The 12,586-nt window shown below is 53.1% G+C and overlaps 1 protein-coding gene across 3 annotated transcripts in view; it reads right to left on the minus strand.

Moving 5' to 3' along the window:
* LOC134573197 (oocyte zinc finger protein XlCOF6-like) overlaps positions 1 to 3,180 on the minus strand; it is a 43,957-nt gene extending 40,777 nt beyond the window's left edge. For all 3 annotated transcript variants that reach the window (XM_063432772.1, XM_063432773.1, XM_063432774.1), the window contains exons 1-2: positions 3,093 to 3,180; positions 641 to 705 (exon numbers count right to left, since the gene is read on the minus strand). The gene's annotated coding sequence lies outside the window, so the exon portion shown is untranslated. The remainder of the gene's footprint in view (positions 1 to 640; positions 706 to 3,092) is intronic.
* Between the last annotated feature and the right edge of the window lie 9,406 nt (positions 3,181 to 12,586).

Below are 12,586 nucleotides of genomic sequence, written 5' to 3' on the forward strand. Positions count from 1 at the left end.
ACTCGTGTTTCTGTCTTGTGGCTTGTAAGGAATTTTTCTTGGTTATTTACCATTGTCTTATTATATTTGCCCTTGCTTCTGTCATTGTGTTTATTTTTCTTGTATATTCTTTTGGTACTTTTTGTACATAATAAAATGATAGTTTTTGCAATTTATATGGTGTGCATCCTATATTCTATAGATATTTGTACATTTGAAACATTTCAGGGAGTGTTTATATGGTTTGCACCTGGCTATTGTTACATTATTTTGTCTCTCCATGAGCTTTTGTTTTGAGAATAATTGTTTCACTCTAATAAATTGTCACAGTCTTCCACCAGGTCCCTATGGGAGTGTCCCTGGGTGGAAGACCTGCATATAAGCCAGTCATGTAGCCCACATTAAACAGATTCCTGCTTCACCCTCAATACAGAGCCTCGTCTTGTACTTAGGGTTGATTCGTGTGTTTTCTTGTTCGGCAGTTAGGAGTGTTCGGTAGTTGAATTCGTTTTCGGGAAGGGAACATTTTTGGCAGCGTTAACCCTTTCTATACCCAGGGTGCCATTACAGTCACTGACTACAAATATGTATACATACACAAAAACACACATATGTATGAGTGCATTACACAGACAAATATAATAAAAGTTATTCAGCTTACCGAATAGTGTTTGACAGATACTTCTCAGAGTCTGCTTTATGGAAACGATTTTCTAATACAACGTTCTAAAAAATAAAAATGTAATGTTATTTTTGCTAAATACAATTTTATTAACATTTTAGCAGATTGTTTAGAGGTGTACAGAAAGGAAAAAAGGGGGAGCGCACATACATTTTGAAGTAAAATATCAAATACATTACATATTGTACTCATAGAATAGGTATAATACAGTCAAAGTTGCATTGGACAATATATACTGATATATATTGATACGGATTCCCTGTCTGAGCCTGAACTAGATCCCCTAGTTGAAGCCCAGTCTGTTGGCGCCCGGAGGTCACCCCTTGTCATGGTGCACCCTGAACCCTGCAGAGAGCAAGGCGTGGCTGCCCCTTTAAGAGACCTGGCTGGATTTTAACTCACAGCTCCAGCATCGCAGTCAGGTTCTCCACCTTGCTGCCCGTGCCTGGGCGTGAGAGGCACCCAGGCCGTGCCTGGGCGTGAGAGGCACCCAGGCCGTGCCTGGGCGTGAGAGGCACCCAGGCCGTGCCTGGGCGTGAGAGGCACCCAGGCCGTGCCTGGGCGTGAGAGGCACCCAGGCCGTGCCTGGGCGTGAGAGGCACCCAGGCCGTGCCTGGGCGTGAGAGGCACCCAGGCCGTGCCTGGGCGTGAGAGGCACCCAGGCCGTGCCTGGGCGTGAGAGGCACCCAGGCCGTGCCTGGGCGTGAGAGGCACCCAGGCCGTGCCTGGGCGTGAGAGGCACCCAGGCCGTGCCTGGGCGTGAGAGGCACCCAGGCCGTGCCTGGGCGTGAGAGGCACCCAGGCCGTGCCTGGGCGTGAGAGGCACCCAGGCCGTGCCTGGGCGTGAGAGGCACCCAGGCCGTGCCTGGGCGTGAGAGGCACCCAGGCCGTGCCTGGGCGTGAGAGGCACCCAGGCCGTGCCTGGGCGTGAGAGGCACCCAGGCCGTGCCTGGGCGTGAGAGGCACCCAGGCCGTGCCTGGGCGTGAGAGGCACCCAGGCCGTGCCTGGGCGTGAGAGGCACCCAGGCCGTGCCTGGGCGTAAGAGGCACCCAGGCCGTGCCTGGGCGTAAGAGGCACCCAGGCCGTGCCTGGGCGTAAGAGGCACCCAGGCCGTGCCTGGGCGTAAGAGGCACCCAGGCCGTGCCTGGGCGTAAGAGGCACCCAGGCCGTGCCTGGGCGTAAGAGGCACCCAGGCCGTGCCTGGGCGTAAGAGGCACCCAGGCCGTGCCTGGGCGTAAGAGGCACCCAGGCCGTGCCTGGGCGTAAGAGGCACCCAGGCCGTGCCTGGGCGTAAGAGGCACCCAGGCCGTGCCTGGGCGTAAGAGGCACCCAGGCCGTGCCTGGGCGTAAGAGGCACCCAGGCCGTGCCTGGGCGTAAGAGGCACCCAGGCCGTGCCTGGGCGTAAGAGGCACTCAGGCCGTGCCTGGGCGTAAGAGGCACCCAGGCCGTGCCTGGGCGTAAGAGGCACCCAGGCCGTGCCTGGGCGTAAGAGGCACCCAGGCCGTGCCTGGGCGTAAGAGGCACTCAGGCCGTGCCTGGGCGTAAGAGGCACCCAGGCCGTGCCTGGGCGTAAGAGGCACCCAGGCCGTGCCTGGGCGTAAGAGGCACTCAGGCCGTGCCTGGGCGTAAGAGGCACTCAGGCCGTGCCTGGGCGTAAGAGGCACTCAGGCCGTGCCTGGGCGTAAGAGGCACTCAGGCCGTGCCTGGGCGTAAGAGGCACTCAGGCCGTGCCTGGGCGTAAGAGGCACTCAGGCCGTGCCTGGGCGTAAGAGGCACTCAGGCCGTGCCTGGGCGTAAGAGGCACTCAGGCCGTGCCTGGGCGTAAGAGGCACTCAGGCCGTGCCTGGGCGTAAGAGGCACTCAGGCCGTGCCTGGGCGTAAGAGGCACTCAGGCCGTGCCTGGGCGTAAGAGGCACTCAGGCCGTGCCTGGGCGTAAGAGGCACTCAGGCCGTGCCTGGGCGTAAGAGGCACTCAGGCCGTGCCTGGGCGTAAGAGGCACTCAGGCCGTGTCTGGGCGTAAGAGGCACTCAGGCCGTGCCTGGGCGTAAGAGGCACTCAGGCCGTGTCTGGGCGTAAGAGGCACTCAGGCCGTGTCTGGGCGTAAGAGGCACTCAGGCCGTGTCTGGGCGTAAGAGGCACTCAGGCCGTGTCTGGGCGTAAGAGGCACTCAGGCCGTGTCTGGGCGTAAGAGGCACTCAGGCCGTGTCTGGGCATAAGAGGCACTCAGGCCGTGTCTGGGCATAAGAGGCACTCAGGCCGTGTCTGGGCATAAGAGGCACTCAGGCCGTGTCTGGGCATAAGAGTCACTCAGGCCGTGTCTGGGCATAAGAGTCACTCAGGCCGTGTCTGGGCATAAGAGGCACTCAGGCCGTCTGGGTATGAGATACATTCAGGCGATATGGTATAAAGGCCGATAGTTCTAACTCACCATCAGAAGACTCGAACACAAAGGAGAGGGAGGAGACCGCGCGCGGTATTTTCTCTGCACAGCCTGCCATTCCATCCAGCTCTACATCCCCCCCTGCACAGCCTGCCATTCCATCCAGCTCTACATCCCCCCCCCCCCTGCACAGCCTGCCATTCCATCCAGCTCTCCATTCTCCCCCCTGCACAGCTTGCCATTCCATCCAGCTCTCCATTCTCCCCCCTGCACAGCTTGCCATTCCATCCAGCTCTCCATCCTCCCCCTGCACAGCCGGCCATTCCATCCAGCTCTCCACCTCCCCCTGCACAGTTTGCCATTCCATCCAGCTCTCCATCCTTCCCCTGAACAGCTTGCCATTCCATCCAGCTCTCCATCCTTCCCCTGAACAGCTTGCCATTCCATCCAGCTCTCCATCCTTCCCCTGCACAGCTTGCCATTCCATCCAGCTCTCCATCCTCCCCCTGCACAGCCTGCCATTCCATCCAGCTCTCCATCCTTCCCCTGCACAGCTTGCCATTCCATCCAGCTCTCCATCCTCCCCCTGTACATCCTGCCATTCCATCCAGCTCTCCACCTCCCCCTGCACAGCTTGCCATTCCATCCAGCTCTCCACCCCCCCTGCACAGTTTGCCATTCCATCCAGCTCTCCATCCTTCCCCTGCACAGCTTGCCATTCCATCCAGCTCTCCATCCTCCCCCTGTACAGCCTGCCATTCCATCCAGCTCTCCATCCTCCCCCTGCACAGCCTGCCATTCCTTCCAGCTCTCCACCTCCCCCTGCACAGCCTGCCATTCCATCCAGCTCTCCACCTCCCCCTGCACAGCCTGCCATTCCATCCAGCTCTCCACCCCCCTGCACAACCTGCTATTCCATCCAGCTCTCCATCCTCCCCCTGCACAACCTGCCATTCCATCCAGCTCTCCATCCTCCCCCTGCACAACCTGCCATTCCATCCAGCTCTCCACCTCCCCCTGCACAGCTTGCCATTCCATCCAGCTCTCCACCTCCCCCTGTAAAACCTGCCATTCCATCCGGCTCTCCACCTCCCCCTACACAACCTGCCATTCCATCCACCTCTCCACCTCTCTCTGCACAGCTTGCCATTCCATCCAGCTCTCCATCCTCCCCCTGCACAACCTGCCATTCCATCCAGCTCTCCATCCGCACCCTGCACAACCTGCCATTCCATCCAGCTCTCCACCTCCCCCTGCACAGTGTTAAAGAAAACATTACCTGCCTATATCTTGCTCAATGCTTAATATCAGTTTGATGCTTACAGTCATTAAACAAAAGCCTTTCTGTATAGTTCAGCTAAATTCTGTTTTACGTGCACAAATGATGTTACAACATATAAGAACTGTAAAGACGAGATAAGAAAACCCTGAGTTGGAGAACGTGCAGAGAATTCTATTGGACAAACTGCATCACTGAGATATCTGCAAAACGTATAAGAAACAGCTTTTATCTGATTATGCTGCGCGCCAGCTAAATAACATTGAAAGTGCTAAAACCTCTGTCACTTTGTTTTGTAATTTTGCTTATCTGTTAAATAATAATATATATTATTTTTTTGACAATCTTTATTTTCCTTTTTTTCGTTTTACAGTTGTTGGAGAACAAGGTTTCTGAACAGCAATATCGAATTGTATTATAGCGATAAAACATACGAGTGTCAGTAAACATATTTACACAGTAAGACCATTTAAGAAAAAACCAAGAATGCAAATTCAAACATATTTTCTGCACTAGTAGGTGATCAATTATACTTAACGAAGTTGTGAGGTGCGGAGGTACACTTAGTCCCCCGTGGCTGTGCTGTCAGAGTGTTTAGTAAATTGTGTTGTGACCTCCACTGATATGGTGTGTTCGGTCGCCTCCTCCCCCTGAGAACCCGTCAGCTTCCTAGTTATCGTTGTCGGGCGCTAATTTGGTAGGTCCCCTCCGGTACTGTCAGTTGTAGCCACTTTCTTATTTTAACTTTCAGTTGTTAAGAGCCCTGTGGGTGGCTGAGTCAGGTGTTTTACCGTTGTCTACCGTTTGTGGAATGTATGTATTCCTGAGTCTCGGTGTCACATAAGGTCTTGTGTTTCACTGTTTGCAGTGTGGTGTCTACTACTCGATTGTACCGCCGGTATAGCGTCTACTGGTTGGGGCAGGTAAGCCCCTCGGGTTCTTGTTGTAGGCAATCGGTCTTTGCGCTGGGCAATTCGGACCTAGGGAATATGTCTGGGTTTTTGCCCGTATCCGAGACGGGTGGGTTGTCAGCGTGGGAGTCTGGGTTTTCGGTATCCGTCAAGTTTGGTTCCCATCTCTGGGGCCCCTCAGGTCTTCTGCCGTGTCTCACTATCTGGTGAGTATACGGGGGTCTGGTGTTATGTCCTCGTCCTGGTGTGTTTACCCAGTGCTCGTGTTGTGAAAGTATAATTCGTGTTGCCCACTTGGGTCAGCTCACTGTAGAGTGTGTCACGTCCTATCCAGGACTGGTCGTGTCCATTGTGTGGTTCTGTCCGTATATTGATGTGTGTCTTCTGCCGTCTGTTTTGGTCGTTGGGAGGGGGGGGCTACAGTCAGAGGTCTCGTCAAGAGGCAGGAGGGAGGGTGTTGCCAGCATAGGGGGTGGGGGTAGGTGGGGGGTTGGGCATGTGTGTTTGGAGTGTCTGAGGGCCCCTGGGGTGTCAGATTTGGGGTCGTCAATCTGTTGGCTAGGTATGTTGCCCATGGGTACCAGGTCAATGCACACTGCTCCTGTCTCCCATGGAGATCAGCCGTCAGAGATTCCATGGAGTGTATTTCTTCCACCTTAGTAACCCATTGCTGGAGGGTGGGCGCCCCTTTCTGCTTCCACAGCACAGGGATGAGGGACTTGGCTGCGTTGAGTAGTGGTAGCGTTAGGGACTTCTTATACGCCTTTAGGGGTGTGTGGGTGTGGTGTAGTAGCATTGTTAGGGGGTTTAGAGGTATCTCTGTGCCTGTGATTGCGTGTATCTCTCCCCTGATCTTCTCCCAGTATGGAGTGATCAAGGGGCATGTCCACCATATGTGGTGATATGTGCCAGGATGAGTGTCGCATCTCCAGCAAGTATCCGGAGGGCTCTCGTGTATGCGGTGTAATATGTCCGGAGTTCTGTACCAGCGGGTTAGGATTTTGTAATTCAGTTCCTGGAACTTCGAACTGATTGAGCATTTGTGCGTGAGGGTGAAGATCTTGTCTCATTCCTGCGCAGATAGGGATTCCCCTGAGTCTGTCTCCCAGTGGTTCTTAAATCTAAGCACCACGTCGCTACTGGTCTGGGTCATGAGTAAAGCGTATAATGTTGAGATGCCCCTGGGAGTGTGTGTACGGTGTGTGCACAAGAGTTCAAAGCTAGTGAGGGGCCTGAGTAGGTGCCCTCGTCCCAATAGTGATTGATAGTATGTTTTGATTTGGTGGTATCGAAACTGTTCGAACAGCGTTGGCGTTCTATCTGGGCAGAGGTCTCTGAGTGTTTTAAGTCCTCGTGGGCCGAACTATTGATGTAGGTATGTCCAGTCGGACCCTTGGAAGCTAGCCAGGTCGCTAGGGTGGAGGGCATCGGCAAGGTCCGGGTTGTGCGTGATGGTAAGCTGCAGTCGGTAGCATGTAGCCATCCACACTTTAAGCGTGGCATCAATTAGGGTTTTTTTGGTGAGCAGGTCTGCGGTAGCGGTGGTGTGTAGCCACAGTCTGGAGGGTATTGTCCTAGCTGTCTGCTCTAGTTCCAGGGTCACCCATTGTTTCGAGGGGTGTTGTACGTGCCAGTCAGTAAGTCTATGCAGGTGTGTGGCACGGTGGTACGTCTCTATTGAGGGTAATCCCATGCCTCCCATCTGTTTTGGTAGCTCTAGGGTGGTTCTTTTCGTGCGGGTAGGGTGGGAGTTCCAAACAAATTGGCGTATGGCGTTCGTCAAGGAGCCAAAAAAGGCTCTGGGCACAGTTATCGGCACTGTCTGGAATAAATAAAGTATCCTGGGCAGCACGTTCATTTTAACCACATTGATACGGCCAAACCAGGAGATGTAGTACAGGGACCACCTCCCAAGGTCTGTCTGTAGTGATTGCAGTATTGGGAGGTAGTTAAGTTTGTATAGTTGTGACAGGTCTTTGGGTAACCAGATTCCTAAGTATTTTAGTTTGGCGTGGCACCATTTAAATCGGTATTGGGCATAGAGGTGTGTCGGGTGATCGCCAGGGGATGGTAAGTGGAGGGCTTCGGACTTATCGGTGTTGAGCTTAAGGTTAGAGATCGCCCCGAATTCTTGGAAAGACGCTAGGAGGTTCGGCAGCGAGATTAGCGGCTGTGTAAGAAAGAATAGCATGTCGTCCGCCTATGCGGCTACTCTGTATTCCGTGCGCCCCATATCGAATCCTGTGATTCCCCCATTCCGTCTGACCGCCCCCAGGAATGGTTCCAGGGAGAGGGCAAACAGGAGGGGGGAGAGTGGGCACCCCTGTCGGGTGCCATTGCGGATCGGGAAGGGGGCTGATAGTGCCCCATTGATGCGAATCCTTGCCGTGGGAGTCGTGTATAGGGACAGCACCCACGACAGCATGTGCAGTCCGAATCCCATGTGCTCTAGTGTGCTCTCCAGATACATCCAGTCGACCCGGTCGAAAGCCTTTTCTGCGTCAGTCGACAATAGCAGTAGTTCCGTTCGACGCGTCCGCGCGATGTGCAAGATGTTCAGTGCTTTGATCGTGTTATCTCTCCCTTCCCTACCTGGGATAAATCCGACCTGGTCTGAATGTATCAGGCCGGGAAGGTATTTCGCGATCCGCAGGGCAATGGTTTTAGCAAATAGCTTCAGGTCCGCGTTCAGCAATGATATGGGGCGGTAGCTCGCGCAGTTCGTCGGATCCTTGCCCTCTTTGGGTATTACCGTGACTATAGCTGCTAGTGTGTCGGTGGGGAAGCGGCCCTCCTCTATTATGGAGTTAAGACCTCGTAGGAGGTTTTGTAAAAGAATGTCCCGGAATGTGCGTAAGTATGTCAGAGGGAGACCGTCTGGACCCGGCGCTCTGTGTGTTTTGGACAGTTTCAACGCCGTGGCTAGTTCTTCGATCGATAAGGGTCACTCTAAATCGTCCCTCACCTCGGCGGTCAGCTTCATATCTATGTTTCGACCTAAGAATTCCGAAATTTGGGTTCGGCGCTGTGCTCGAGCTGCTTCAGTGGTGGGCTGGGGTATATTGTAAAGTTCTGTGTAATATTCTACAAATGCTCGCTGTATCCCGTCTGGTAGACGCGTCTCAGCTTTATCTCGGGGCTTGATCTTATGTATGTGGTTTGCTCTTCACCGGTCAAGGGTTGGCGAGCCAGCAGTCTGCCGCTTTTGTCAGAGTGTTCATAAAAGAACCGTGCGGAACGCCTGAGGGTGCGTAAGAGTCCCTGGGCTAGTATGTCTCGTCTCTGCCGTCTGAGCTCCGTCAGTTGGAGGAAAGTGCCCTCTTCCTGACTTCGCTTGTGAATCTGTTCCAGTCTGGTGATTTACGCGTTTAATGTGGTCAGCTGTCGGGTGTACTCTTTTTTCCGTTGTGTACAGGCCTTAATATAGTGTCCCCTCACTACGCATTTATGAGCCTCCCAGACGGTCAGGGGTGGCGTGTCTGGGGTGTTGTTTGTGTCAGAGCTAACCTTACTGGTTCCGTGTCTTCTAGTTTAAGCAGTAAGTTCTCGTTTAGCTTCCAAGATCTTTCCACTGGTTTGTGCAATGGGGATTGGATCTGCACTATGATCGGTGCATGGTCTGAGTCTGTCAGTAACCCGATATTCGCCCGGCGGAGCAGGGGCAGGGCTTCCTGTGCTAGGAAAACGTAGTCAATACGGCTGTAGCGCTGATGTACTGCCGAATAGTAGGAATAATCCCTGCCCTCTGGGTTCGCCGCCCTCCAGCAATCCACCAGGCCACTCCGTGCTAGTGCCCTCCCCGTGGCGCGTATGCAATGACCTGGTATTGCGCACTCCCCCCTGGATGTATCTAGTCTAGTGTCTAGTGGTGTGTTTAGGTCTCCTGCTACAATCAGGAGGCCTTCTCTAAATTTGTTTAGCAATGTTAGTGTTTTATTTAGGAAGACATGTTGATTGCGGTTTGGGGAATACAGGCAGGCAAACGTGTATGTGTGTTGTGCAATGGTCCCTTTAATGAATAAGTATCTGCCCCCTGGGTCCTTCCGTTGGTCAACGCATACGAATGGGACATTGTGTGAAAATAGAATTGCAACACCTGCTTTTTTGTTGTCTGGGTGGTTTGCGTAATACCCCAAGGGGTATCGCCTGTTTTTTAAGGTGGGGGCATCTGTACCCTTCAGGTGCGTTTCCTGCAAGAACGCCACCGAGACGCGTCCCATCCACAGGGTACGAAGTACTTGGGAACGCTTCTCGGGGACTTTCAGGCCTCTGACATTATTGGACCACAGGGTGAGTGGTGCGGGCTCATAGTTGGAGCCCATCTCTGTGTGTGCTCGGTGTAGGGTGCGGGTGAGGGGGTATTTCCCAGGGTTGGAGTTTTAGGAGGGTACAGGGTGCGGTCCGGTCAATGTCTGGGGTAAAGGTGTCGGTCCGAGTATAAGGTAACTATGACTCGATTCGGAGTTAGTCGCCCACCGGTGTGCAGTCCCCTCAGGGTGTGTCTCCGGATTGGCCTCCGAATATATGTACAGTGTGAGCCTGTCACTTGGGTAGTTGGCTGGTCGGTCTGGAGTGTTCGGTCGTGTTTATCGCGCCGCTCCCACGGCACCCAGCCCACTAATCACGTCCATCGGGGTTATATCTTCCCAGGTATGGGTGTGGTTTGCGGTAGTGCTACCCCATATCGGTCTGTCGCCCTGGGCTCGCGGGTCCCCGGGTTCTCTTTAGCGAAGACTGGTAAATTGTCGGTTCTCATGGTAATATCGAGGGCCCGGTCTCCCCTAGGGCACCCCCCCAGGTCAGACCACCCCCGCCCGGAGACCGCAGAGGAGTTTCCTCCCTCGTGTGCATGCGTGTGAGCATAATGGTGAACTAGAAAACTGGTAAACATTGCAAACATTATAAACATTACAGATCGTACAAATCACACCGCAGAGTTAAACTTTCCCTCCTCCCCCTCCACTATCGGTCGAGCCTTTCCCCCCCCAGCTGCCGCCTGGTGAAGTGTCAGCCTATACAGCCAATGTGCTTGCTAACCCCTTCCGGATTAGGCCAGAACCAGTCCATGTGCCACCTAGGGTGTGTATGTGAAATCCCAGCCCCTGGCAGGGGGTTCGACCCGGGTAGTTAGCAACTGCTGAAGCCCCCCTATGTCCCAGCCTCCCAAAAGGTGGGTCTTGCCTGTTGGGGTGGCCCAGAGCTAGAGATCGTCTCCGCATGGGGTATGTCCCTCTTTAAGCATACTTGAATGCCTCCTTTCCCACTCAAACCCCCCATCCCACTGGTCTGGTACCCCAATAGCCCAGTCTCAGGCAACTCTGACATGGATCCATGTGCTACGGTGTCAGGATCGGGACAGGGATCCAACACGCAGAGTACAAACAGGCGAAAGTACGTATACCGGACCTTAGGATGGCCGGACTAACGTAAGGAGTAGGTAAAGAATGGTCAGAGACAAGCCGAGGTCGAGGGAACGAGAGAGCAGGTAAGCGAGAGACAAGCCGAGTCAAAAGGATAACAGAGGTAAGCAGAGTAGAATAAACAAGCCGGGTCAGAACCAAAAAGACAAACGATAATCAAAGCGCTGAGTGACTAGACAAGCTAGAACCACGACAGGGCAATGAACAACAGTATGAAGCCCTCTTTTATACCCTGGTTCTAGATAGGAGGTCACACCCCCGATGAGTCCTGATTAGTGTTCGGGACTTGACTGACAGGTTGAGAAGGTCTGTCGTCATGACGTCGGGTGCTGAGCGCCGCGTCATAAAAGGAAGCGGATCCCTCGCGGCCGGCGTGTAAACGTCCGAGGGAGCCGCGAGGAACGAGTGCCTCAGCCCTTCTGGAAGGATGACTGTCTACTTGTCTCACCTCCTCTGAGATAGAGACAACAGGTACCCTGACAGTACCCCCCCTCTCAGAAACGCCCACCGGGCGGAAGGAACCAGGGCGGGATGGAAAACGAGAGTGAAAAGCCCTGCGGATGCGCGGAGCATGCACATCCTCATGAGGTAGCCAAGTCCTCTCTTCAGGACCATATCCCTTCCAGTTAACGAGGTACTGTAACCTCCCCCGAGAGATTCGAGAATCGAGGATGGAGTTGATCTCATACTCCTCCTGACCCTCAACCTGAACAGCGCGAGGAGACAGTAGATGAAAACTTGTTACAGACAAGGGGTTTCAACAAGGAAACATGAAAGGAATTAGGAATGCGTAAGGCAGATGGAAGAGCCAAGCAGTACGCAACTGGGTTAATACGAGTCAAAACCCTGTAAGGACCAATGTAACGAGGAGCGAATTTCATAGAAGGAACCTTTAAGCGAATGTTCCTGGTACTCAACCATACCCTATCACCTGGAACAAAAACCGGAGCCGCCCTTCTACGCTTGTCAGCGTGATGTTTGAACAACGTGGAATTATGCAGGAGAATTTGTCGAGTCTGATCCCACAACTTCCTCAAATTGGTAACATGTATATCAACCGACGGGACCCCTTGGGAAGGAGAGACCGAGGGAAGAATGGCAGGATGAAAACCATAATTCATGAAGAAGGGGCTAGAATGAGTAGAATCACAAACCAGATTGTTGTGTGCAAACTCCGCCCAAGGAATTAGACCGACCCAATCGTCCTGATGTTCGGAAACAAAGCAACGTAAATATTGTTCAATCTTTTGGTTGGTACGTTCTGCAGCTCCGTTAGACTGAGGATGATAGGCAGAAGAGAAATTCAATTTGATGCCCAGTTGAGAACAGAAGGATCTCCAAAACCGGGAAATAAATTGGGAGCCCCTATCAGAAAAAATTTCCGAGGGTATCCCATTTAACCGGAAAATCTCTCTCGCGAATATCTCAGCCAATTCGGGAGAAGATGGGAGCTTAGGTAAGGGCACGAAATGAGCCATCTTAGTAAACCTGTCGACCACCGTGAGAATAACAGTCTGTCTTTTAGAAACAGGTAAATCAACAATGAAGTCCATAGCCAAGCAGGACCATGGTCTCTCGGGAATCTCCAAGGGATGTAACAACCCACAAGGAAGCGTATGAGGTTGTTTAGTCTTCATACAGACCTCACATGCTCCGACGAAATCCCTAATATCTTTACGTAAACCAGAAATCTTTAGAAATCAAGAAACATGTCTTGCGAATACCAGGATGCCCAGCCACCTTACTGTTGTGAAAGTATTGTAATAGTTCCAGTTGTAGTTCAGGAGGAACAAAATACCGTGCCCCAGGGACCTGCCTGGGCGCCAGATGCTGTGACTCCTTGATTTTGGCAAGCAAAGGAGAATGAATCCTGAGACTCGTGTTGGCGATAATATTGCACTTTGGAACTATAGAAGACAAAGCCACCTCAGA

This window comes from Pelobates fuscus, chromosome 9 (assembly GCF_036172605.1).
Source record: "Pelobates fuscus isolate aPelFus1 chromosome 9, aPelFus1.pri, whole genome shotgun sequence".
Lineage (NCBI taxonomy): Eukaryota > Metazoa > Chordata > Amphibia > Anura > Pelobatidae > Pelobates > Pelobates fuscus.